Source organism: Leopardus geoffroyi, chromosome D3, assembly GCF_018350155.1.
Source record: "Leopardus geoffroyi isolate Oge1 chromosome D3, O.geoffroyi_Oge1_pat1.0, whole genome shotgun sequence".
Lineage (NCBI taxonomy): Eukaryota > Metazoa > Chordata > Mammalia > Carnivora > Felidae > Leopardus > Leopardus geoffroyi.
In genome coordinates, this window is record NC_059339.1 from 20,486,044 (window position 1) to 20,512,813 (window position 26,770).

General features: G+C 43.0%; 4 protein-coding genes, 1 long non-coding RNA gene, 1 pseudogene and 1 gene segment (V, D, J or C); 1 reads left to right on the forward strand and 6 right to left on the reverse strand.

Moving 5' to 3' along the window:
• Positions 1–26,770, reverse strand: part of LOC123587584 (immunoglobulin lambda-1 light chain-like) — an 876,584-nt gene that overhangs the window by 451,667 nt on the left and 398,147 nt on the right. The gene's annotated exons all lie outside the window — the stretch shown is intronic.
• The window catches only part of LOC123587589, a 511,389-nt pseudogene that overhangs the window by 438,223 nt on the left and 46,396 nt on the right, over positions 1–26,770 (reverse strand).
• Positions 1–26,770, reverse strand: part of LOC123587586 — a 1,001,573-nt gene that overhangs the window by 428,409 nt on the left and 546,394 nt on the right.
• Positions 1–26,770, reverse strand: part of LOC123587588 (immunoglobulin lambda-1 light chain-like) — an 824,513-nt gene that overhangs the window by 423,522 nt on the left and 374,221 nt on the right. The window lies entirely within an intron of this gene.
• The window catches only part of LOC123587590 (immunoglobulin lambda-1 light chain-like), a 577,236-nt gene that overhangs the window by 415,015 nt on the left and 135,451 nt on the right, over positions 1–26,770 (reverse strand). The window lies entirely within an intron of this gene.
• Positions 1–26,770, forward strand: part of ZNF280B (zinc finger protein 280B) — a 101,437-nt gene that overhangs the window by 34,296 nt on the left and 40,371 nt on the right. For both annotated transcript variants that reach the window (XR_006707400.1, XR_006707399.1), the window contains exon 3: positions 4,495–4,690. The gene's annotated coding sequence lies outside the window, so the exon portion shown is untranslated. The remainder of the gene's footprint in view (positions 1–4,494; positions 4,691–26,770) is intronic.
• LOC123587606 lies at positions 2,330–3,083 on the reverse strand. Its single transcript, XR_006707403.1, has 2 exons — positions 2,605–3,083; positions 2,330–2,508 (listed from the first exon to the last, which is right to left on the reverse strand). It is a non-coding gene; the product is annotated as an uncharacterized LOC123587606 (long non-coding RNA).

Sequence of the window (26,770 nt, forward strand, 5' to 3'; positions counted from 1 at the left end):
ACACGTTGATAGATACCATTCATGAGAGCCACAAAATTTTCTCTACTGTATCCTGATGATCAGCCTCAATTGTTCTTTCCCATTTGGTGGCTTCTCTCTTTGCCTCTTGTTCTATTGTCACAGAGGGTGTCAAGTGATCCAGAGCTGAACTTAAAGTTTATCGCAACTCTTGCTGTGTCTTCTCATGTATGCATTTATGTGTAAGAATCATGACCTCCACACCCATACAGCTCAGAGTTTTAGGGAATGAACACACATACTCCCCAAATGGATCACCAGTTGTGATGAAGAGAGGGACTTCTACTTGTACCCTTTAGTACCAGGAACCATATGATTTTTCAATTCAGGGCAAAAGACCATAAATTAATTATGCTTTAGGGTGAATATGCATTCTCAAATATGGCTCCCCAGGAGAAAGGCTGTGTCTTGAGGTTGGTATCTCTGCTGCAATGTCAACTTACCTGGCATTTATACCCTCATTGAATGTGGGACTCTTGGGGATCAGCATGTCACTCTGCAGATAAAGTTAACCCTTAAACTGCTGACAGCTTGAAGCTGAACATTGAGGCCTCACAATAGCAGGGACAAAAAGCAATTCTTTGAAGAGGGATCTGAGTTACCTGTGCTAACATACCTGGGCCTACCCAGTGTGGTGTGTGAGGCACAATCAATAGAATATATTAATTTAGGCAAGGCACCTAAAGTTCCAACTGATCCTTATTAAAACTCTTGACCAGGGGCCCTGTTTCTTTATGATTTATACTCAGCCTTTGGGAACCTCAACCCTGTGTTCTTCTGGGATGCTGTAGTGAATACTGGCTCATAACTCATGAGGATCCTCCTTGACAGGCACAGAGATTTAAAAATTTCCATTCCGTCATATCAATTTGCAATGAGGGTCTGCTTATCTGCTTCCATTGTGTAAAACGTTTTGATATATCCATTCTGCAATTATTCACCTATCCAAAACTCCTTGATATCTTATTCTTTCATAATTTTAAACCTTACCTTGCAGCTCTTTTTGAAGATATTTTTGGGGAAAGAAATAAAGATCAATCATGGGGGAAGTAGACTTGATTTAGAGAGAAATGATGCTTGCCTCTCTAACATACCTTCCCTGCAGATTCTTGCTCTGTGTCAATCCAGTCCCCAACCTTCCCATTGTCCTGCCTACCCATTAGAGCTCTGCAGTAAACACCACGGAGAAGTCTCTGTAGGGAACATGTACAGAGGGCAGAGTGGCCAGTGGTGGGCTGCTTTTCTTTTCTTTCCTTTTTTAAATTTTTTAAAAATTTATTTTTGATAGAAAGAGAGAGAGAGAGAGAGAAAGAGAGAGAGGGACAGGGGAAGGGCAGAGAGAGAGGAAGACACAGAATCTGAAGCAGGGTCCAGGCTCAGAGCTGTCAGCACAGATCTCAACATGGGCCTTGAACTCACAAACCATGAGATCATGACCTGAGCCAAAGTCGGACGCTTAACCAACTAAGCCACCCAGGAGCCCCTGCTTTTCTTTTCTAAACTTCTTTCCTACCTCCAAGACAGAGATCAGTTTTGTAAATTGGATTAAGAGGCAGGGAAAGAAACTGCATTCCCTAGAGTATAAGTCATCTCATACTTACATTAAATTTTTGCATTTGTTACTATATTTTGGAATTGGCCCTATTGTTTTGGATTGTTTTAATTTTATTTTATTTTAGACGTTCCTTCAAGTCAGTAAGAGGGAGGTGTGATTACTTCCTTGTTTCCCTTAAGTGTCACCTTATATATTTTCCTGTTAAGTTTATCATTACACATGGAGTCACAGCTGTATAGTATGAAACTTTTCTTTTGGTAATTAAATGCTGGCTGGCCTGTATCAGAACTTGCTATGGTGAGAGAGAGAGAGAGAGAGAGAGAGAAAGAGTATGAGTGTGTAAGTTTTTATTTTGCTACTTCTGTCAATAACCAGGCAATTGATGATATATATCTTTGTACTGGCTTTTATGAGTACACTATTATATAAAAAAAATAGTGGATTAAAAATGAAACATTTTGAAACTTACAACAATGTATTTGACTGCTTTCTCTGTGACCATGGAGACCAAACTTTCTGGGCCCACACTAGCCAGGTGCATTATCTGTGAACCGAAGATGGGTGACATTGGGAGCAGAGGGTGAGCCCAGGAGTTTGTGTCTCACTTCCGCGTCTGCCTCTGTCTCTGTGGTAATGGTTGCTGAACCACAGAACACAGTAATACTCAGCTTCATCCTCTGACTGCGCCCCCGTGATGGTGAGGACAGCCTTCTGTCCAACCAGGGAGCCAGAGAATTGGGCAGGGACCCCTGGGTCCCGGTAGCTGGTCCCACCTATCAGACCCTGGAGTCTCTGGTAGGGCTTCTGTTGGACCCAGCTGGCATAATTACTGGTGGTGACGGCCCCAGTACTGGAGCCACAGGTGAGTGTGACTGTTCCTCCAGGAGTTGTTGAGAGTGAAGTTTCCTGAGTCACTACTTCGTGGGAAGTGGCCCCTGAAAATAAGTGAGAGACCAAAGATCTGGAGAAAGGACAGGGGCATGAAGGTGCAGTGTGGCCTCTCCCACCCCAGTCCAGAAAGTCCCCCTGACCTGTGCAGTGAGACAGAAGTGTGAACAGGAGAAGAGCCCAGGCCATGCTGTGTAGATGCCCCAGCATTGAGCTTCTCAACACAGCTCAGCAGAATCAGCTTGCTGGGCTCCCATGATAACTGCTATCACCTGTGGGGGCAGGGCTGTCATGTAAATGAGCTCCCCTCCCAAGAGTTCTCAGCAACAGTGTGGCCAGGTCACAGCTACTGAGCTTTTGCATGTCAGTGGAACCCTGGGCCTGAAGGACTTACAGCTAGCCCTCCTCTCTCATGTCTGCCTCCCAGCCCTCTCTGTAACTTTTTTTTTCCCTCCTTCCCCCCCCCCCCCTCTGATTTTTCAAACCTAGTCCCTTTCTTGGTCACCTGAAAATGGGTCACAGCAGTTTTTCCAATCGTAGAATATGTGCTTCCAGGACCAGAATAGACCTAGTAAAGTGTTGTGATATCCTTTTCGAGAATGAAAATTATGAGATATAATAATAATAAGTAGGTAATTAATAATAAAGTAGGTATTATCTATAATAATAAATAGGTAATAAATAAGGTATCCAAAAATGTTACAGACTGGGGAATCCCTAGTGGACTGCTGGACTCACTGGTGTGATGGGCCCCTGGTTCTTTACAGGGTGTGTTTCCCCTCCTCAGGAGCCATGGTGTTTTTACCAAGGACTTTGATGTACTTCCCACCTTCTACTCATCTTGTTCAAATAAATCAATGTCAGCACTATAATGCATCATTGTGAGTTCTGTAGAACATGCAGATGGTCCAGTTTTCTTGGGGATATGTTGGGTAAGAGGAAGAATAAAAATAGTCTTGGAGCAACACTTTAAGTGTACAACTGTCCACTCTATATGAGTGTGAACAGCACCTGATACTCCATATGACAACTGATAGGTATGGAAAAGTATGCATTCACCAGTTTTATGACTCTATACCATTTAACTGAAGTCATGTTAAGTAATGTGCTCTAGAAGATATACCACATCAGGCAGCTTCAACTGGGATACAACTTGACTGAGTTTATAATAATCCACCTTCATCTGGCAGAATCCATATGTTTTGGTGGTTGTTGTTTGTTGTTTTTGTTTAGAAGCCAGATTGATGAATTAAATGTCAGCATGTTGGGGACAAAACACCACTGCATCATTAATAGTAACACTTTATCTCTTCTATTTTCCCACAATAATATTATTTTGTAAATTTCCATCTTGAAGAAAATGGAGCAAAGCATGATTCTAAGGCTTTCCCTTGGTCTTCTAAACCACTAGTACTCATACTTCTTGGCCTATTTTACTAGGCCAATACACAAGCATGGAGATTTTGCTGACAATTATGGGAATGTGTTCATTGGGTGATTCTATGGACCCAATAGATCTGCTGTAAGCTATACCTCTACTAGATGGGATATGCAGTTCTCCCCACTGTAATGTAGGGCATGGTGATAATCTTGATTCCTGAGTATGAATGTCACTTGAATCATGTGTTCAACAATACTCAGAATATTAATATTAATATTAAATAACCAAAGGTCACTTTAGGGCAGCAGTGAGGAAATTATGACCATATCTATTCGTCAAGTGGTGACTTCCTCACAGAGTCCCAGCCTAAATTTCAGTTACAAACTTTAAGTCCTGAAAAATGGCTACTGAGCAATAAAATTTATTATTTTCTTTGGGGTGGTTGCACCTAGTCCCTTGTACATCCATTCTTTATCTTTCGGTTGTATAGATTGACAGTATCCTTGGTGGCTCCTATCTGCTCTGTCCTTTGGAATGCTGTCCCCCAGTAGCCAGTAGCCATGCCTACTACATTCTTGGACTGCTGCTCTTTGCCATAATTTAATCCATCATCTTCAAATAATAAGAGGTTTCTCTGCCCTTTAATGTTTAGGGATCATATGATTCCTGTTGCTATCAGAGAGAACAATTTAGTAATGGAATCCTACTATGAACCTGGGCCAACCAAGAACTACATGACTGAGCTATGAGGCCAATGGGAACAGAGGAGCTGACGATGCTGTTTGTACTATGAGCCCACCTGTGAAAGGCTTCAACACCCTGCAAACTAAAAACCCATGAGGGAACAGGTGAGTGGCAACAACCATACCTGTCCACATATTAACTCTCATGATTTAAGAAGTGCCTGAGAAAATATTTTGCAATGCATGGCAACATTTGCTGTGGACCAAGACCAGGTAGGGTATGCAGAGACAGGATTTCCAAAGACAGGTGCTCGTTACCAAAATATCTCAGATGGTGAAAATTCTCAAAGCAGGGTTAGGAGGTGAATGGTGAGTCAAGCCAAGGGGAGGGACATGGGTCCAGGGTGGATCAGGTGTGAGGTTTTGTCTCACTACCCATACCTGTCACACTGTGGATATACAAAACTGCTCCCACTACCATGGTTTGCTCCACAGTTGGAGTCAGTATCATCTTCCTGGATATTCTGGATGGTCAGGTACCAAACTAGGTCAGAACCAGAACCTGAAAGCATCAGTTAAGGAGGGAAAGTCCTAAAAATGACTTATTGGAAGAGAGAGAGAGAGATGGGAGGGGCAGGGGGGCTTTTGTCTGAACAGGAGGCATCTTTATCTGGGATATGTGGACCATGGGGTTCTTCTTCAATCAAAAAACTTTAGTTCTGTTAGGGATTTCTCTTTGGTTCTTCTCCGCAAATTACTTCCCTCTTATGCCATTCTCACAGACTTAAAAATGCAGAATCTCAGTCCTCACTCCAGACGTAGGGAATCAGAATCCAAACTTTGTAAGATTCCAGATGATTCACTTGTACATTAAAGTTAGAGACTATCTGATCTAACATATGCAGAAGGATATACTTTGTTTTCGGTTACTGATCACTTCTCATGTTTCAATCTATTCTGTTTCCAACCAACTTCTTCAGGAAATGAACTTTATCATTTTGTGAATTTTATGTCCAGAATAATGTACTTAGGGCTTCCCATTGAAAATAATAAGCATCTCCCTTTCTCTCACTACATCCACATGTGTTTTTATACGAACAGGATAATATTCACAACTTTACAACTTCACAATCTTTACAACTGGTGAACGATTGGAAATACCTAATGACTATCTTTATTTTGAATGTAACTTTTTTTTTTTTTTTTAATTTTTTTTCAACGTTTATTTATTTTTGGGACAGAGAGAGACACAGCATGAACGGGGGAAGGGCAGAGAGAGAGGGAGACACAGAATTGGAAACAGGCTCCAGGCTCTGAGCCATCAGCCCAGAGCCCGACGCGGGGCTCGAACTCACGGACCGCGAGATCGTGACCTGGCTGAAGTCAGACGCTTAACCGACTGCGCCACCCAGGCGCCCCTGAATGTAACTTTTAAATATTAAGCAGTAATTGTATATTTACTTCTAAACTCAGGATAAATTACTTATTTTAGCCTTTAATGACAATAGCAGTGCTTGAAACATGACCAAAAATATGAAATATAAGTGAAGCTATGATCACAATTGAGTAATAATTAAAAACCAGTTAGGGAGAAATTGTTCAAATTCAGAAATATACTGTTTGATGTATTAGGTTCCTAGGGGTGCCATAACAAAGTACCACAAGCATGGTGGCTTCAACAAGAAGTTATTGTCTCACAGATCTGGAGGCCAAAAGCCCCAGATCCATAGGGCGGGGCCATGTTCCCCCCGAAACCTGCAGGGGAATCCTTCCATGCCTTCCCATGACTGCTAGTGGTTTGAGGACAATTTTTGGAATTCCCTGGTTGCAAATGCAAACTGCAAACTCTGCCTTCAGCTTCCCGCAGTGCCGTCCTTGGCTTCCTCTGGCTGTCTTATTACAAGCACACCAGACATACTGGACTAGGAGGCCACCTTCCCCCAGTATTGTCTCATCTTAACTAATGACATCTATGACAACCCTATTTTCAAATAAGGTCATATTTGTAGGTCCTAAGGGCTAACGACTTCAATATACGTTCTTTGGGAGGATACAATTTAACCCAGAGTATTATGGAAAAAGAATTCTTTCCAAAAATTGTTTTTAATTTTTAATATTAAAAAATATACAATATCCTTGCATTGCATTAAAATGCAACCGAATAAAATAAACTTTATTTATTTAAAAATAATTTTTTTAAGTTTATTTATTTATTTACATAATCTCTGCACCCAGTGTGGGGCTTGAACTCACAACCTTGAGATTAAGAGTCACATGCTCTGCCAACTGGGTCAGCCAGGTGCCCCAATAAACTTTAGAAATATACAAAATGAGGGTTTCCTCTGTTTGTCCTTAGATGACAAGGAATATTAGAGATGTTCCTTTTTTTTGGGAGGAAATGTGTTTGACCTCAGTTTTTAGTTCTGATCCAGGCACGTACCGTTCTTTGTCTAATACAAAATAATTGAAACCTGCTTTTTGTGGACCAGTTCCTCCCAAGACATTCATATATTTGCTCCACTTTAGGACTCAAACAGGAATGGGAAGCAATTCAGACTCTGCATCACTGTCTATGGATGGTCAACATTTAGGCTAACCTGAGAACTCAGGTATCTAGTCATGGGATGCCAACATCACATGGTTTTGTTTGTACCCACACTCTTAAACAAAAGTTTGTGTCTTCTTTCTTCATCTGGGTCTCCCACTGTGCCAAGCACCACTATAGTGTAGCCCGCAGTGGTACTCAGCCTCGTCCTAGGGCTGGGCCCCTGTGAGGGTCAGGGAAGCTTTGCCCCCAAGGAGGGAGCCTAAGAACCATGCAGAGGTCCAGGAGTGTTTGCTATTTGTGTTGAAAACCAGTGTCCCGGGGGCTTGTCCAAGCTTCTGATGGAACAGTATTGATAGTGAGCATCGATAACTGCTCCAGTGCTGGAGCCACAGGTGAGAGTGACTGTCCCTCCTGGGGACACGGTCAGTGAGGGCTCCCGAGTCACCACAGCCTGAGAACTGGTCCCTGAAATGAAAATAGACACATGTTAGGAATGAAGCATAAAGGCAGAGGGATCCCTCCAAAGTCTGACCTCTGAAATCTCCATGAACCTGGGTAGTGGGTGAGGAGGGGGAAGAGGAAGAGGAGTCCAGGTCATGGAGTGGACTTTCCAAAGGTCCCTGGCCTTACAGCTGGTGCTAGTCTCTGGGTTGTCTCTTTTATCTCCACCACAACTCAGGAGTCAAGGGTATGTTTGGTGTTACGTTATTACATTATGCAAATATGAACTCCATTTGGTACTGGGTCCTCAGCCCTACTCGTAGATTTCCTACAAAGAGTATGTCTGGGGTGGTTAAGAGCTCTGAATTTGACCCTTGGGAGGAAGCAGCTGCTGTCACCTCTAACTCAGGCCAGTGGGCATGGGTGCAGGGCCAGTTCAGTTGGAACCATTTCAGTTACTTTCAGGCCTTGGCAGCTTTGAGCAGGCACACAGTGCCCCCTGGTGGCATCCTTAAGAATCTGTTCATGGCGGTGAGAATCCTGTAGAGGGAACCTGTTCTTGCTTTCAAGAAGCAAGTGAATAATAAATAAATGTCACCCACTCTTGAGTCTCTCCAGAGAGTCTTCCTTTTCAGTTTCATCTGTTTTATTTTTCAGTTCTATAAATTCCATTTGTTTTGATGACATCTATTTCAAGTCTGTATTTCTGTCTTTTCCCTTTGTTCCAAGCGTATTTGCAGCTGCTCATCAAATGAATATTATGATTGTTGCCTAAAAACATCTGTCCCATAATTTCAGCATGTGAGTCATTTCAGTGTTGGTGACAGTAGATTCTCCTTTCTCATTCAAGGTTTGGTCTTCCTGGTTCTTGACATGACGGGTGATATTTTTTACTAGATCCTGGATATTTGGGATATTATATCATGGGATGTTGGGTCCCTAATTATTTTCCTTCAACCATTCGATCCTCTCATTGAGGTGCAACAGGATCTCAGGGGTTCTATGTCAGTTTCCCAGTGGCCTCAGAGGATGTGGAGTGCTCACCCCCACTGCTGTGCTGCTGACTTTGTCCTGGAAAAAGTGGGGCATTGATTGTCACCTCCCAGTTCGCATCAGGTCGGGAGTGGGACAAGCTCCCTGCTGACCCCAGAGAGGGTCACACAGGTCTGAATGGAGCTGCTTTGCTGCCTAGGATCAATGCTTAGCAGCTCACTGGGCCCCATACCCTCACTGGCACCAGGGAGGGGAGTGGTCAACTGCAGGGCCAGCTCCCCTGCTTCCCATCCCCTTATTAGTGTGTTAATGTCAGGTGGAAGTCCACACTAAGCTCCTCACTGGCACCATGGTCACCAGCAGGGGTACAGGAGTGCCGACCAGTTCTGCCTTGTAGCACCACATTCAGTCTCCCTGCCGAGGGATGGGGTTAAAGTGAGCTCCCCCAGGACCCGGTAAAATCATGGATGGAGGAGAACTGGAGTTCTAACTAGGATATATTTTAATTCTTTTTTATTCTACATGTGTTTGTGTGTTGAAACTTTTATTCTGTAATAATTTTATGTTTACGGAAAAAAATGCAAAGATTCAGAGATCTCTCAATACTTTTCACCCAGATTATTCTTTTTTTTTTTAATTTTTTTTCAACGTTTATTTATTTTTGGGACAGAGAGAGACAGAGCATGAACGGGGGAGGGGCAGAGAGAGAGGGAGACACAGAATCGGAAACAGGCTCCAGGCTCTGAGCCATCAGCCCAGAGCCCGATGCGGGGCTCGAACTCACGGACCGCGAGATCGTGACCTGGCTGAAGTCGGACGCTTAACTGACTGCGCCACCCAGGCGCCCCGCACCCAGATTATTCTAATGAAAACATCGTGCATAACCATGGCATATTTAGTAAAACAAAAACTGAACAGTGGTCAAATGATATTAATGAAACTGCAGACTTTATCCAGATTTCACAAGTCTCTGTTATTTTTATCTTTATTTTTATTTTTGCCACTAATATCATTCTTTGTTCCAGGGTCCAATCCAACTAACCACATGGCATTTATTCATCCTGACATACTGAAATCCTCCAATGTGTAAGGTTTTCAATCTTTCTTTGTTTTCCTGAATTCCTAAATGCCCACCCCAACATCACAACTGAAAGCTCAGGTACCCAGCAAAGGTTCCAAGACAGCTCGATGACTAAAATTCTTCTTTGGCCTGTGTCCTCACATAGCATCTCACATCCTAGTGCCTTGTCTCTGGACACAGCCTCAGCCAGCCCTGAGCACAGGAACCTGAAAGAGAAGGGAGGGTCTCTGCTCTGAACCCTGCAGGAACAGAGTCCATACTGTGGAGGACTGTCTACCTCCTGGGATGGTCCTCAGGCCCTGACCAACAAGAAACCTAAAAAAATTGTTAGCTGTCATAAAGAGAAAAAAAAAGCCAGCTCAAAAGTCTCTGATTTTTACAACTTGGATCACTAAGCAAAGTTTCTGTGTCATCGTGGGTTTTTTGTTGTCTTGGTTTTTGTTTCTCCAGAGGTCACATAGGGTGCATAGGAAACTGTTAAGGAAGGACATTGTGACCCACAAGCTACTTCCAAGTACGGTCAGCGTGTATTCAAGTTATTTTAAATTGCAAGAGAGTCAGTCAGTGTCCGGGGTCCTGAGCAGGCTGAGATATCTGCCCCACTTTCCCATGTGTGTGTCCCTATGAGCAGCACTGCTGTGTCAGATCTGACAGTAATAATTACCCTCGTCCTAAAGCTGGAGCCCAGAGATGAGCAGAACCCCAGCATTGGCTGAGGCATCTTTGGATTCAGAGAAGTGACTGGGGACCCCAGAGCCCTGGTATCTATATGTTCTGAGTAATAGTACAGGAGATACTAGGGAGGGCTCCTTGACTTCTGCTGGTACCACTGCATGCTATAGCTGCCAACAATGAATCCACTGCTCAGGGTGCAGGTGAGTCTGGCTGTTGTTCCCGGAGATGCAGACAGGGAGGGCGGCTGGGTCAGCACAGTCTGGGACAGGGAACCTGCAAACACAGACACTCATGGGTGATAGGGTAGAGACCAGGGTAGAGTTTTTCAGGATCTGAGCCACAGGGTCAGACACCAGCTGGAGGACTTCCCTGTGTCCCTGAGGCCTGTCCCTACCTGTGCAGTGGGAGAGGAGCACGAGGAGGACAGGAGTCCAAGCCATGGTGACACAGGCCCTGGTATCACAGTGGAATGGACTGCCCCAGGCCTTCTTTTCTCCTCCACCCCCTGCACAGGAGGGGCTGTCCATGCAAATGGGGTCTATCCACTGACTGTCCAACTCTCCCTGAGTCCTGGTGCTGGAGCTCAGCTCACACCACACACTGAGCTTCACCCCTGGGGAGAGCCCGGGGAGGAAGCACCTGCTGACACAACATACAGATCCCTGCTCAGGGCACAAGCCAGGCCAGAGAGGACACAGCTGCTGAGTCCCCATCAGGGAGCACAGGGCCCAGCCCCCACCAGGCTCCTTTGAGTGTATGTTCCTCACTTAGTAGCTGTGTAGGGACCACAGGTCAGTCCCACAGCACCTCCTGCTGGTCCTGGGGTACTCATCTGGCCATGGCCCAAAGCTCTGAGTCCTGCTGATTTCTGCAGCTCACCAAGTCCCTGTGTGTTCACACATCAGTGGTCTGATCCATTGAAGGTGTGGCCCATAGTGCTGCCACTATGCTTACCCCTGTAGCATGTTTCACTCTTGGGAGTACGGGCTTGTGGGAGATGCAAACATTTACCAAAATTAAAACTTAAGTTGCTGGCACCCAGAGAAGGTGAACTACATCTGTCATATCCCTCCCTTGGTATGTGATTTAGAATATGCATGTTTTGAGTATTTTAAAACTCCTTTGCATTAAAACAATGGATTGCAACTACTCTCTCATAAATTGAGTTCTTCAGTGAATTTCATCATCTTACTAATTTACAAAGTAAAGGAAAAGCAATGGATTTATCTTTGATGAAGTACAATTTATCATTTTTTAATTGTATAGGTTGTGCTGTTGGTGTCTTGTCTAAACATGTTTATACAAACCATAGATCCTGAAGATTTTCTCCCATGTGTTCTTCTAAACATTTATAGCTTTATGTTATACATTATGTCTATGATGCATTTAGTGAATTTTTTTATAAGGTGAGAATTTTAGGTGAAATTCGTTTCTCCCTGTGGATATCTAATAGTTCTGTGGCTATCTCTCCAGAAGGCCATCTTTCCTCCCCTGAAAGACTTTTGTTGCAACTTTGTCAAAAGTACTTATCAAGAGGCACCTGGGTGGATCAGTTGGTTGAGCCTCCAACTTTAGCTCAGGTCATGATCTCACGGCTCATGGGTCTAAGCCCTGCATCGGGCTCTGTGCTGACAGTTCAGAGCCTGGAGCCTGCTTTCAGATTCTGCTTCTCCCTCTCTCTCTGCTTTTCCCCAACTCGTGCACACACACACTCTCTCTCTCAAAAATAAATAAACCTTGGGGCGCCTGGGTGGCGCAGTCAGTTAAGCGTCCGACTTCAGCCAGGTCACGATCTCGCGGTCCGTGAGTTCGAGCCCCGCGTTGGGCTCTGGGCTGATGGCTCAGAGCCTGGAGCCTGTTTCCGATTCTGTGTCTCCCTCTCTCTCTGCCCCTCCCCCGTTCATGCTCTGTCTCTCTCTGTCCCAAAAATAAATAAACGTTGAAAAAAAAAATTTAAAAAAAAAAAAAAAAAAAACCTTAAAAAAAAAAAAAAAAAAAAAACTTACCCATAGTTTCATGGGTCTGTTTCTGGGTTTTCTGTTCTGTTACATTGACCAATGTGTCTATCCTTCCATCCATGCTACTCTGTCTTGTTGTGATAGGGGCTGAATTTAACTTTTATACAATTCGGGAAGAATTGACATCTATACTATACCGAGTCTTCTAATCCATGAACAGAATATGTCTCTCCATTGTTTTAGATCCACTTTGATTACACGTACCAGGATTGTCCAGATTTCAGCATCCATGGCCTGTACGTGTTTTGTTAAATATGCACCAGATTTCATTGTTGAGTGGTTTTAGTGGTATTTTAATTCAGTTTTCACATGTTTATTGCAAGTATGTACATCTAAATGATCTTTCTATGTTGATCTTGTAATATGACCTTCCTGAAATTACTTATTTTTCCTCAAATTTATATTTATATAAATATTTGTAGCTTTCTTTGTGTTTCCTCTTGTAGACCATTCTCGTCCCTGAAAATAGGGACAATGTCTCTTGTTAGTCTGTATATCTCTCATTATTTTTCTTGCCTTATGGTTCTGTCAGGCACATCCAGTCCTCAGTTGAACAGCAGTGTTGAGACTGGACATGATTGCCTTGGTCTCTACGTGAAGATAAAATCTTTTAGTGATTCATCTTCATGTGTTTAGCTATTGGAATTTTATAGTTTTCTTTATCAAGCTGAGGGTGTGCTCCTCTAGTTTTCATTCTCTGCGAATATTTATCATATTCATTTAGTCATTCTCATCTATTATCATGAATAGGTTTTGAATTGTGTCATATGCTTTTTCCATATTGATTGATAAGATCATGGGATTTTTCTCCTTTAGTCTGTTAATACAGGAGATTGCATTGATTGGTTTTTGAATATAAAACAGGACTTGCATCCCTGAAATAAACTCTATTTGGTCATGGCATATACTTCTTATTATAGTATATATAACTGAATTCTATTTTCTAATATTTTCTTAAGAATGGAGGGATATTCCATTTGTTTGTTTTGTGCCAGAAAGCTGTTGGCACCAGGTATTAGCTGAAAAATTTAAATTCATTACCTTAGCCAAATCCTGCATTTTGTTCCATAGGCAAGGAATATGTAGTCATGTATTCAAGTTTTCTTTCATTTCTCTTACAGTGTTTTATAGTTTTCCATGTATATCTTCCAATTTTTCTAAATATATCCTTAAGAATTTCAAAATTACGTCATTATAAATGGCATTATTTTTATTTTTAAGTGTTGATGGTTTATTGCTTCTGTATAGACTACTATTCATTTCTGCATGTTGGTTTTGTAACCTGAAACCCATACTGAAACACTTAGACCAGAAGCGTCTGTGAGCTGCCACTAGAACCAGAACTGGAATCAACATCTTTTGGCCTCTAACATATCTTCTGAGGAATTTTTATCTCTGTGCAAGCAAGTTTTCCTTTGAAAACATGAACACCATCAGAGTAAGTTATCAGTCTAAAAATTTAGGGGCACCTGGGTGGCTCAGTCGGTTGAGCGCCTGACTTCGGCTCAGGTCATGATCTTGTGGTTCGTGAGTTGGAGCCCTGCATCGAGCTCTGTGCTGACAGCTCGGAGCCAGGAGCCTGCTTCGGATTCTGTGTCTCCCTCTCTCTGCCCCTTCCCCACTCATGCTCTGTCTCTCTCTGTCTCTCAAAAATGAATAAACGTTAAAAAAATTAAAAAACAAAATTTAGTTGAAGTAAGGGATATGACACTGTGAAATCATCTGTTTTCAGGAAACTGATCTTCTTTGTTGAAGATCTGACAACAGAAATCACCCCCTGAGCCACCTGACAAGGAACGTCAGCAGGCCTAGAGAGTAAAGGGGAATTTTGTCTCACTTCCCTGTGGGTCTGGAGTACTGCATTATCTTGGCATAATGAGACAGTAATAGTCTCCTTGTCCCCATACTGGAGTCTAGAGATATTAGAACACCTGAATTCGTTGAAGCATTTTTGGACCCAGAAAATGACAGGGGACCTGGGATCCCTGGTGTGTATCTGACTCTGAGTTGAATTTCAGGAGACACTGGGGAGAGTTCCCCGGTTTCTTCTGGTGCCTGTATATATATATATATATATATATATATATATATATATATATATATATATTACCAACAATGATGCCACTTCTCAGGATACAGATGAGTCTGGCAGGTTCTTCTATGGATACAGAGACACTCACAGGTGATGGAGCAGGGATGAAGGTGAAGCTACTTGGGGGTCTCATCCAAAGGGGTTGACATAGGCTTGGGGGCTTCTCTGGATCACTGAGGATGGTCCTTACTGCAATGAGAGAGGAGCACATGCAAGAGAAGCGTCCATACCATGGTTAACACATACCTGCCAAGACCCCACTGCAGGACCTGGGCTGTCCCAAGCATCTCATCTCCTTCTGTGGCCTCTGGGAGAAGGGGCTGTTCCTGTATATTTGTTTCCTCTGATCTCTGCTCCACCCTGAGACTCTACTGCGCTAGTCACTCAGCTTTTATTTTTTTATTTTATTTTATTTTATTTTTTTAATTTTTTTTTCAACGTTTATTTATTTTTTTTGGGACAGAGAGAGACAGAGCATGAACGGGGGAGGGGCAGAGAGAGAGGGAGACACAGAATCGGAAACAGGCTCCAGGCTCTGAGCCATCAGCCCAGAGCCTGACGCGGGGCTTGAACTCACGGACCGTGAGATCGTGACCTGGCTGAAGTCGGACGCTTAACCGACTGCGCCACCCAGGTGCCCCCGTAGTCTCCGGATGTGTGGCTGGATCCCCTTCCAGGCCTCCTGAGACATGGGGTATTGTTTGATCCTTACCGGACTCTCTCCTGGCTTGAGCTCTACCAGGACTGGGGTTCTGTGAGCGGCTAGTCCCATCCCCCCTGTCTCTGCCCAAACCGAGGGGAATTCTTGTAGCCATCTGTCTATATTATTCTCTCTCGGGAGCGCCTCCTGGTGGAGGAGGTATTCATCCTCCAGTTTCATGGTCAGGACCTGGATGGGGTGGCCCTTGCCATTGGTGACCTGAGGCCCCCCCTTGTCTGAAAGTTATCTGAGCTCCAATCTTGGTCAGTAAGTCCCGTCCTAACAGCGGGTAGGGGCATTCTGGTATTACCATAAAGGAGTGGGATACCCAGCCTGTTCCCAAATCTACTGTTCTTCGGGTAGTCCATGAATACTGGCTCATACCAGTTGCCCCTCGTACCCAGGACTTCTTGCTAGCTAGTTTTCCTTGTGGGGTGCAGAGGACCGAATGTTGTGCTCCGGTGTCGACAAGGAAGTCAATAGGGGTCCCCTCCACTTTAAGAGTTACCCTGGGTTTGGGGAGAGGGTCCGAACCCCGACTCCCCTAATCACTTAGTTCATCTAGCTCTAGGACTTTTACTCCATCAGTCTTGCTTCCCTTCCCGCCGGCCCTTTTTGGACAATCTCCGGACCAATGCCCTATCTCCTTGCAGTATGCGCACTGATCATTTTGCAGCCTCTGCTTCCCCCCCTTGGTGGTTCTTTTACCTTTTCTTGCGTCGTCTGCCAGCTGCCGGAGACGGCGGTCTCGTTCCTCGGGGAAGTCAGCAGTGGTAGCTAGTAGTATTCTGGCCAGGTCTCGAGTCTGCTTACTGCTGGCAGCCGCCATGGCGCGAGCCTGCTTGTCCTCAGGAGGCTCACGGTTATTATATACCTTTTCGGCTACCACCAGTAAGTCCTGCAGACTTTTTTCTCCTAATCTATCTATTTTCTGTAATTTTCTCCTAATGTCTACAGCCAATTGGTTTACAAAGGCCATGATAACAGCTGCCTTGCTTTCCGGAGCCTCTGGATCCATGGGGGTATAGGTACGGAATGCCTCCATGATCCGTTCTAAAAAGGCAGCCGGAGATTCATCTTTTCCCTGTTGTACATTTCCTACCTTGGCCAAATTGTTTGGCTTTCTAGCAGCCATTCAGAGACCCCCCATTAGAGTCTGGCGGTAGACCCAGAGCCTCTCCTTACCTTTTGCCGTGTTGAAATCCCACTGGGGCCGAGTTAAGGGGAAGGAGGCATCTATCTGAGCCTGGTTGGTGGTGGGATTCCCGTCTGCGCCCGGAACTAGTTTTCGGGCCCCATTGAGGATTCTTTCTCTTTCTTCAGTCGTGAACAGGACCTGCAAAAGCTGCTGGCAATCGTCCCACGTGGGCTGATGGGTAAAAAGAACAGAGTCTAATAAATCAATAAGCCCTGCCGGTTTCTCGGAAAACTGAGGATTCTGAGCTTTCCAATTGTAGAGGTCACTAGTGGGGAAAGGCCAATAATGATGGGGCTGATTCCCCTCCGCGTCTGGGGGTCCGGTGGCTCACAGGGGCAGAATAGTGGAGTCGGCGGCGGAGGTGGATTGCTCCCTCTGAGCCCTTTGTCTGGTAAAGGGCGGGCTTCCCACTGGAGCGTTTCCGCCTCCCGCTCTCGGAACAGCGTCTGCCTCCCCCGGAGGGGGAGGATGGTGTTCTTCCGGCATCCTAGAGGGGTTATACGGGGGAGGAAAAATTAATTCTTCTTCAGTACCCCCCTGTAGGACAGGGTAGAGGGGTGCTGAAGTCTGGGTAAGACTTTTCCTCTTCTCTGTCTCCTGCAAAGCAAGAATGGGTTTTGGCTCCAGAGGGAGCGGGGCTAGGAAGGGCTTAAGCCAAGAGGGTGGGTCTTCTACAAGGTCCTGCCAAGTGATAATGTAAGGGAGCTGATCAAGATGGCCTGTCTTAGGCTGAGAGATGATACTGACTCAGTGGATGGTAGGGAGGTCGAAGGTCCCCTCTGGTGGCCATCCGACATTGAAAGTTGGCCACTCGCTAGAACAAAAAAACTGCAACCGACCCTTTTGGACTTCCACACTGAGGTTGTTAGCTCTTCCCTTCACATCCTTAAAGTGATCAATCATAATACTTAGAGGAGTAGTCTGAGTCTGTCCCATAACGTCCGTCCAGTAAGTCCACAGAACAAAACAGAGAAACACAAAAACAGACAAACAGAGGGCCCCTAGAAAGTCTTCCAACTCTATGGAAGCAAACTGAGAGCTAGCTTAGACATTTGAGGGGATTCCACATCCCTCCAAAGACGATGGCCTCACGCCGACCAGCGGGAGCGACCCGCCTCATCTCAGACCTTTGAGGGGATTCCACGTCCCTCCAGAAGGGAGGATCAGAACGTCTTCTGAAACTCCCGGCCCGTGGTCCTCCAGTGCGTCCACTTAGACCGTGCCGGGCACTACCAGAATTCCAGAAATGAGCTCACACAGAAAAGACAGAACAAACAGACACTAACCTTGGCCAGTCAGGCTCTCCGGGTTGGGGGTCCCACAGGGGTCTTGGGGGTCCCGGACGAGCCCCCAAATGTTATGCCCAGAATTCGTGATCCCCAAAGACCACTAGGGAGCCGAGTCTGATGCAAAAGCAAAGAGCCTTTATTCGAGCTACCTCGAGCTCAATCCCCTACCTGCACCGATGCAGCGGTGAGATACCAGGGAGAGAGCGAGTTTCAAAAGGACAAAGGTTTTATTGGGGCCTGGAGGCAGTTGGTGAGGTAATGGCTATGGCCTCAGCCGATTGGCTGGGGAAGGGTCCTGGGGAAGGGTCCGAGTCCTGTTAGGCAGGTGAGGGGGGGTTACTCAAGGGGAGGAGGTGTGGTCAAGGTGAAGGACACAGAACAAGATGGAGTTGGCTGGCGTAGGCCCACCCTTTCAGGGGCAGAGTTCTTAGTAGAAGTAGCAGAGTGTGCAATACTCAGAGACATAGTAGCAGACACTCATGGTGGAAAAACAATTGCTAGACAGTGATGGCTGCATGGAAACAGCTGGACAACCAGGGTGATCCAGACAGATAAGAAAGATGGTTTTATATTGAAGAGGTTGGAAGATGTTTGTGACAATTTTATTCAGATATAAGTAACTTCACTTCAAATACACATATTTAAAGTTTTCAAAAACATGATGTTTCAAGAGGTAGATAGACACATGAAAGTATCACCACAGTCAAGTTAATGATGGAGGGCCAGGCCAGGGATCCTCAAGATGGGCATCTTTGGCATGAAAATTGTTCTGTGTTAAAAGCAATCGCAACTCTACCAATCCAGGAAGTTTTCACCTCCCCTTCAGCTGCCTGCCTGTCTGAAGAACACAACTATTAATACAGATTCCTCTTTACCTAAGAAACTTACCAGTATAACAGGGCAACCTTTGTTTTCCAAACATCTCCTTTCATCTTCCTGCTGAGGGTCTTCTTCCCCTTCGTGTCCCCAGACCCCTACCCTTCTCCTTAACTAGGATGTCAGATAAGCCTCATGTTGCCTAACTTTGGAAGCTCGTGTGTGTGTGTGTGTGTGTGTGTGTGTGTGTGTGTGTAACCCTCATTAGTATGAAACTAAATTTGATTTTTTTCCTGTTATTCTGTCCCATTTCAATTTGATTCTTAGTCCAGCTAGAAGGGCCTTTAATAGCAGAGGAAATTCTCCCTCCCTGACAGTTGTAGTGGGCAGGACTTTTGAACTTACTGAACATGGCTCACCCTGTATGCTATAGCTGAGGCCTAGAACATCTGATATACAGCCAGTAGAATGTAAGACTTCTTACCATCTCCAGGAATCTCTGTCTGCACAGTTTGATGGAGTGGAAGAAGTGTCAGGTATTTTTCTCTCTTTTTAAATTTAGATTGGCAAGAAAAAATATTGTAGAACTAGTTCCTTGGGTTTAGCGACAGTTTAGTTGAATTTGGTAGATGACTCTTTGGTTATTAATCAATCTCCTCCCAGAGATGGTCTTTGTTTTCCTTTGTCTGTGTCTTTAGTACCATGTATCCTAAAAAGGAATTACATATGGTAGGGGTGCCTGGGTGGCTCAGTCGGTTGAGCGTATGACTCTGGCTCAGATCATGATCTTGCGGTTCGTGAGTTCGAGCCCCACTTCGGGCTCTGTGCTAACAACTCAGAGCCTGGAGTCTGCTTCAGATTCTGTGTCTCACTCTCTCTCTGCCCCTCCCCTGCTCATACTCTGTCTCTCTCTGTCTCAAAAATAAATAAAAAAAACATTAAAAAAACATTTAAAAAGGAATTACATATGGTAGAAGGCAGGCATAGTCCCAGAAGGCTTATGTTGGAGCTGGCCCACAGACTGGTGAGTTCCATGTTTTCATCAGACTGACATCTGTTTGGACAAACTCTGCTGTGGGTTACAGGCTGTTGCTAAGAGGACACCATGGAAGCCAAAGCTACAAAGTAGTGGCACAAGTCAACACTTAAAAGCTGTTTTAGTGCTTGCCGTCTCAAGAAGTCTCCTGTGTTAGTGTAAATTGGTCCAGGAACAGGTTAGATTGACACTAGGTCATCTACCAACCTCAAGAAACTTCCGTGCAATGAGGTACACCGTAAAGCACCAAACAGTCCACAGGGCATATCCCTCCTAGGTATTGGAATGGCTCGAAGAGACCAAGGCTTAGCCAGAAGAAAAATAGGATAATGATTCTTTTTTCTTTTCTTTTTTTTTTTTAAATTTTTTTTTCAACGTTTATTTATTTTTGGGACAGAGAGAGACAGAGCATGAACGGGGGAGGGGCAGAGAGAGAGGGAGACACAGAATCGGAAACAGGTTCCAGGCTCCGAGCCATCAGCCCAGAGCCTGACGCGGGGCTCGAACTCACGGACCGCGAGATCGTGACCTGGCTGAAGTCGGACGCTTAACCGACTGCGCCACCCAGGTGCCCCAATTCTTCTTTCTTTTTGTTCTATGTCCTTAAAGGGTTGGTTTGTGACCAATGAGAACATTCCTTCTGGTGTCCATCATCCAGAGGTTGCTCTTACTGGGGTGCACCTTGGTGGCCAGTCCAACAGACTGGGGGTAACCCCTCCCATCTCTCTCTGTCTCTCTGTCTATCTGTCTCTGTCTCTCTGCCATGCCGGCTCTCAGGGGAGTTTGCTGTAAGACCTTGCAGCTCATAGAAACCTTTGCCATCTCAGCCTTCATTGCTTGTTAGTACTGGAAATTTCCATTCCTGTAACACCTGCCTGGTGTCATGGATTAGTGGGTCTGTGACTGGAGACATATCAAGATTTTTTGGGAGATTGGACATAGCATAATCACTACATCATCCTTACTGCCGTTACAATGAAGGCCTTTGCTTTCTTAGATTAACTTGAGTAAACTTTTGGGTCCTGGGGCTGCATCAGCTATCCTCTCTCTGGATGCCTCTTTTGTCTTTGGTTAAGCCATTACACGGTTTATTGGTTTGAATTGCTATTAATAGATCCTACTTATCAATGTGATGCTGTCAGGGCAGATCCGAAGACCCAGAGGATGCCCCTCAGACCAGCCAGCCAAGAGGATCCTTGGCTTTGAGAGGATGGAAGTCAAACGTGGGTCAGAAGGAGGCGAAAGCAGAGTTTATTGACGATATAGAGAGAGCAGATAACAGATGGAGTGAGTGTTTGAGAGACTCAGAAAGGAAAAGAGGAAGTCTTATGTTCGTTTGGGGGTCTGGTTTTTTTTTTTTTATTGGGGTTGGTGGTCTGGTGCACATGTCCTCTCATCCAGGAACTAGTTAGGTAGTCTGGAATGTGCATATGATAGCTCCCTCTGGTTATCCTCAACTGGACCTTCCTTAGAAGTTACCTAGTCTAGAGAAACCATTAACCTCTTGTCCCTGACAAGGAGGACATATGCTATTTGCAGTACAAGGCATGTGTAGAGTGGTTCTGGAAAGAATAGAAGCCTAAAAAGAAGCAAAGGGAAAAAAACCCCAGCTTTTTCTCTGATGAGGTCCCTTCAATTTCCCTGCCTAAAATGGTCAGACAATGGATCTTTAATTTGGCTACATTTAAAAGAAAAATTTTCTTTATAGAGAACTCTCAATTCTCTTATCAGTAAAACATTAACCTTACGGACTTCCTTGGCAAGAAAATAATAATAATAATAATAATAATAATAATAATAATAATAATAAAAACAAGAAAACAAAAACGAGAAATTAAACTTAAGACCAAAGTAAATGTTCACATGTAATGTAAATCCCCCTTCCTAAGACCCAGTCTCATCTTCCCGTTTCAATCACTTTTCCCTACAAGATTTACAGGGAGCACTCAGGACTAATCTCTAGGTTCAAAGTATACAAATTGCCTTGTAAATGCTGAAAGCCAGGAAATAAATTTAACAAAAGCACCAGAGACTGGGAAGAAGGCTCCCTTTGCTCCTCCCTTCCAGGGTTCTGTAACCAGGCTCTTCCAGCCTCAGGCATTGCTATATGTCCTTTGGTGGTGCATCCTAGACCCTCCACCACAAAAAGCCTTTTTTCCCCCTGGAAAACAGCTGATATTTTTAGTTATAAAGTCTTTTTACCTCTACTTTTACAAGATCATCCAAATTTAGAGAGTAGCTAAAATGCTTATTTGACTATTTACAACTACCCCTTCACAGAGAAAACAGAGGACCAAAACTTATCGTAGGCTCTCCTCCAAATGATCTGTGAATGGCTAAAGGGACTAATACAAGCCAAGGTTAAAGTGTATAGTCAGAAAAAAAGTTTTTGTTAATGTACTTTATGCAGACTTTTCAAAAGCATAAATCTTCAAAAAAAATTTTTTTTAACATTTTTATTTATTATTGAGAGACAGAGAAAGACAGAGCATGAGCAGGGGAGGGGCATAGGGAGAGGGAGACAGAATCCGAAGCAGGTTCCAGGCTCTGAGCTGTCAGCACAGAGCCCGACGCGGGGCTCAAACTCACAAACCTCGAGATCATGACCTGAGACAACATCAGACCTTAACCCGACTGAGCCACCCAGGCACCCCTCAAAAGCATAAATCTTTTGATGTTCCTTTTAGTAAATGTCTCCCTCCTATGAAAAAGCAAATTTAGTTAAAAGTGGGTGGGGCAGTCCTTTGATATTCAGGCTAGAATCCATTTTTTTGGGGGGAGCTAGAAACAACTGTCCTTGTCTTACGAATCTCTACAAAACCAGAAATGCAACTCTAGAAACAAGCAGAACCCATCCATCCTAACCAATCCCCAAGCTTTGCCTATTCCTCTCAAAACATTTGTGGATATTATTTAAGATCAGGTTATTATTTTTTTTAATATGAAATTTATTGTCAAATTGGTTTCCATACAACACCCAGTGCTCATCCCAACAGGTGCCCTCTAAGATCAGGTTATTGAAACTAAATGTTTCTGTAGTTAAGAAAAATAAGATAAATTTTAAACAGCAATTATTCTGAAACTTGTAAAAATTTGCATTTTTCTCTATCCCTTGAAATTATAAATTTTATCATATCTTTCAAATATAAACACAACCCACAATCTTGTGATACTAGAGAAAGAATGAATGAAAGAAAGAAAGAAAGAAAGAAAGAAGTCTTTAAAAATATATATATAAACCTCTAAAAAGGCTCTTTTGACCAGAACTCTGATAACAGAGTTGTTCCAAATCTCCTCCTTAGAGAAAACTCACATACTCTTTCTGTGCTTTTGTGATGTAAATTGTTACCCTTTTCTAGGATCTAGGAGCCATTCTTTGAAATGCAAATTTCATTGATTTTCAATGAAGATAATTTTCAAATAAGATAAAATAATGAAACATTAAATACTGACCATAGTTTATCTACTTTTGTCTTGTTACAGAGAAACTAGGGGTAAATCTAGGTCTGTTAGGAACAAGTATGTTTTATTAATAGATTGACTATTAAAGGCACATGTTTGTAGAAATTATAAAATATGATCATAAATGTGCCAATCTAAAGAATTCTGATGTAATAGTTCACAATTTGCTACTGATGGGGTTTTGGGGTGACGGTGGGAGTTTGGAGCCAATGGCCAAGAAAGAACTCTTGAAGATGTCTTTGGTGCAAAAAGGTGGTTTTATTAAAGCATGGGGACAGGACGTGGGCAGAAACAGCTGCACTGGGATTGTGAAAAGTGACTGATTATATACCTTCAGGTTGGGAGGGGGTTAGGAACAGCCTAAGTCTCTCAGGAATTTTGGAAGCAAGGTTTCCAGGAGCTTGAGGGGCTGTTTTTAGGAAAATGTCATTTATTAATGCTTAGTAAAACCTCAGTCATGAGATCCTTCAGATGTATATTGGGTGCCATATGCTTGGGGTATAATTGCCAACATATACTTGGGGGTTTAAGATAAAGGAGGTTTGCAAATGAATTTTTATGTGTTTAAGGAGACTCACAGGATTCTGGGGGGTCAGAATAATGTTAAGCCAAGATTCCCTTTTGCCCCTAGCAAAGTGTCATCATCCAGGCAGCTGCTGCTCCTAGCAGAAGGTCATGCTTCCTGTTTCAAGGACTTGTCAATGGGCTGTAGGCAGTAAGGGAATTTGAGTTTTCATTTGCCTTTGTTCTGCACATCACCACGGCAAGCACTTAACCCCCCTTACATCTTGGTGAGGATGATATAACATTGTTAAGATTGTCTTTTCTTTGTTCTTAGGCAGCCAGGAATGCCTGAGGAATATCACACATATTCCATGGGGCGGGGGTGGGGGTGGGGGGGGTGGCACTGTTAGCTTGTGCTTGGCCCTCAGCTTGCCTTATGGTCCCTCATCAATTAGTACTTAGTTTTCACTAGAAATTAAAGTTTCTAAGAATTAAGAATTCTAGGGGCGCCTGGGTGGCGCAGTCGGTTAAGCGTCCGACTTCAGCCAGGTCACGATCTCGCGGTCAGTGAGTTCGAGCCCCGCGTCGGGCTCTGGGCTGATGGCTCAGAGCCTGGAGCCTGTTTCTGATTCTGTGTCTCCCTCTCTCTCTGCCCCTCCCCCGTTCGTGCTCTGTCTCTCTCTGTCCCAAAAATAAAAATAAACGTTGAAAAAAAAATTAAAAAAAAAAAAAAAGAATTCTAATAAATATAATTAAGACTACTGGAAATAACAAGGGGAATAACTCTTATGTGAGGAGAGTAAGACACGTGTCTTTGGAAAAAAAAAGGAAGAGAGAGAAATAAACATACATTTTTGTTGAGGGGGGGGAAGGTGGTTTTAACCTAAGGTGAGATTAGTTATTCAAAAAGGAAAACAAAGGACAAAATGTGAATGCAGGAAAGAAAGTCTTTAAAAGGTTTATGGGAAAGGAATCTGTGGAAAGACATTTTATATAGTCAATACTGGCTAAGATTAGGATCAATTTTAAGTGAGCAAAGAAGTTCTCTTGAACTATTAGTCTGCTCTTAATAAGAAATTATAAATAGAAGTTTTTCTTTACCTTTGAAGTTATGTGCAGAAGAAAAAAATAAAAACCAAAAACTGAATCTCATTATTAAAAGTGCTAAATTTTGTTCACAATTATTTAACCTTCTGTATTTGCCTTTGGATTTTTTTTTTGTCACTTTGCTTAAGTGGATAGTTAAATATTGTTTCATAACAATTTGTGATCCTATTTAATCTAATGTTCAAACCTTTTGATATTTTTTGACATACTTCCCAAAATCGAATTCTAAAGGGAAGAAGGTCCCTGGAATACTAAAAAGATTTTATGAAAAATTATAGTAATTAGACTTTCTTGGTATGTTAAATTACATGGGAAGGATTGCCATATAAGTGATACGAAAACCTCTTATATTATTTAGATTTTTGGATATTTTATTAAAATAAATGTTTTGGAGTGTCTGGGTGGCTCAGTCAGTTAAGTGAACTACTCTTGATTTTGGCTCCGGTCATGATCTCATGGTCTGTGAGTTTGAGCCCTGAATCAGGTTCTGTACTGACAGTGCAGAGTCTGCTTCGGATTCTCTCTCTCCCTCTCTCTCTGTGCCTCCCCTGCTTGCACATGCACACACACACACACACACACACACACACACACACACACACTCTCTCCCTCCCTCTCTCTCTCTCTCTACATAAATAAACTTAAAATTTAAAAAATAATAAATGTTTTAAAAACTGCATGAAATTTCTAGAACTCTTCTATCCTGCTATGTTATTACCTTGAAGTGCTGTGTGTCACAAAAATAAGAAAATTTCCTTGTTAATTGTATCATAATAAACTCAAGTCAGATCTAACACATGGCCATTTTTAAGTGTTTTATAATTACAGACATCTTTTTACTCAGATTCATTTATACAAGCTTCCTGCAAATGTGCTTCATCTTAAGTGAGATTTGTGGAAGGAATTCTGAGGACAAATTCTGATAACTTGAAGATCATAAAACTAAACTAGGTAAATATTTCCAGAGCTAGTGGGAAAACTGGATTAAGCAGAACAAGGGTTAATATAGGAATAAATTTAACCAAGGAGGTAAAAGATCTGTAGTATGGAAACTATAAAACAATGATGAAAGAAAATGAAGATGACACATCCAGTGGAATGATATTCCATGCTCATAGACTGGGAGAAAAATATTGTGAAAATGTCCATACTACTCAAAGCAATGTACAGATTTAATGCAATTCTTATCAAACTACCAACAACGTTTTTCTCAGAAATAGAAAAAATAATCCTAAAATTTGTATGGAACCACAAAAGACCCCAAATAGCCAAATCAATCTTGAGGCAAAAGAACGAAGCTGGAGGAATCACAACCCAAATTTCAAGATATACTACAAAGCTGTAGTAATCAAAACAGTATGGCACAAAAATAGATACACAGATCAATGGAACAGAATAGAGTCTAGAAATAAACCCATTATTATGTGGTCAATTAATCTTCAACAATGGAAGCAAGAATATGCAGTGGGAAAAAGACAATTTCTTCAACAAATTGTGTTAGGAACACTGGACAGCTCAATGCAAAAGAAAGAAACTGGATCATTTTCTTATACCATACATAACATTAAACTCAAAATGGATTAAAGACCTAAATGTGAGACCTGAAACCATAAAAATCCTAGAAGGAGCATAGGCAGTCATTTCTCTGAATCAGAGATAGCAACATTTTTTCCAGATATATCTCCTGAGGCAAGGGAAACAACAAAAATAAACTATTGGAACTACATCAAAATAAAAAGCTTCTGTGGTGATCAAAAAGAATGAAATCTTGCCATTTGCAACAACATGGATGGAACTAGAGTGTATTATGCTAAAGGAAATTCGTCAGAGAAAGACAAATATCATATGGCTTCACTCATATGTGGAATTTAAGATACAAAACAGATGAACATCAAGGAAGGGGAGCAAAAACAATATAAAAACAGGGAGGGGGACAAATCAAAAAAGAATCTTAAATACAGAGAACAAACAGGGTTGCTGGAAGGGTTGTGGTTGGGCGGGGAGGGGCTAAATGGATAAGAGGCATTAAGGAGGATACTTGTTGGGATGAGCACCGTGTGTTATATGTAAGTGATGAGTCACTAAATTCTACTCCTGAAATTATTACACTATATGTTAATTAACTTGGATGTAGATTAAAAAAATAAATTAATTAAAAACAAACCAAACCAAACCAAACAAAAAAAGCTTCTTTACAGAAAAGGAAAACATCAACAAAACTTAAAGACAACCTAAGGAATGGGAGAAGATGTTTGCAAATGATATGTCTGATGAAGGGTTAGTGC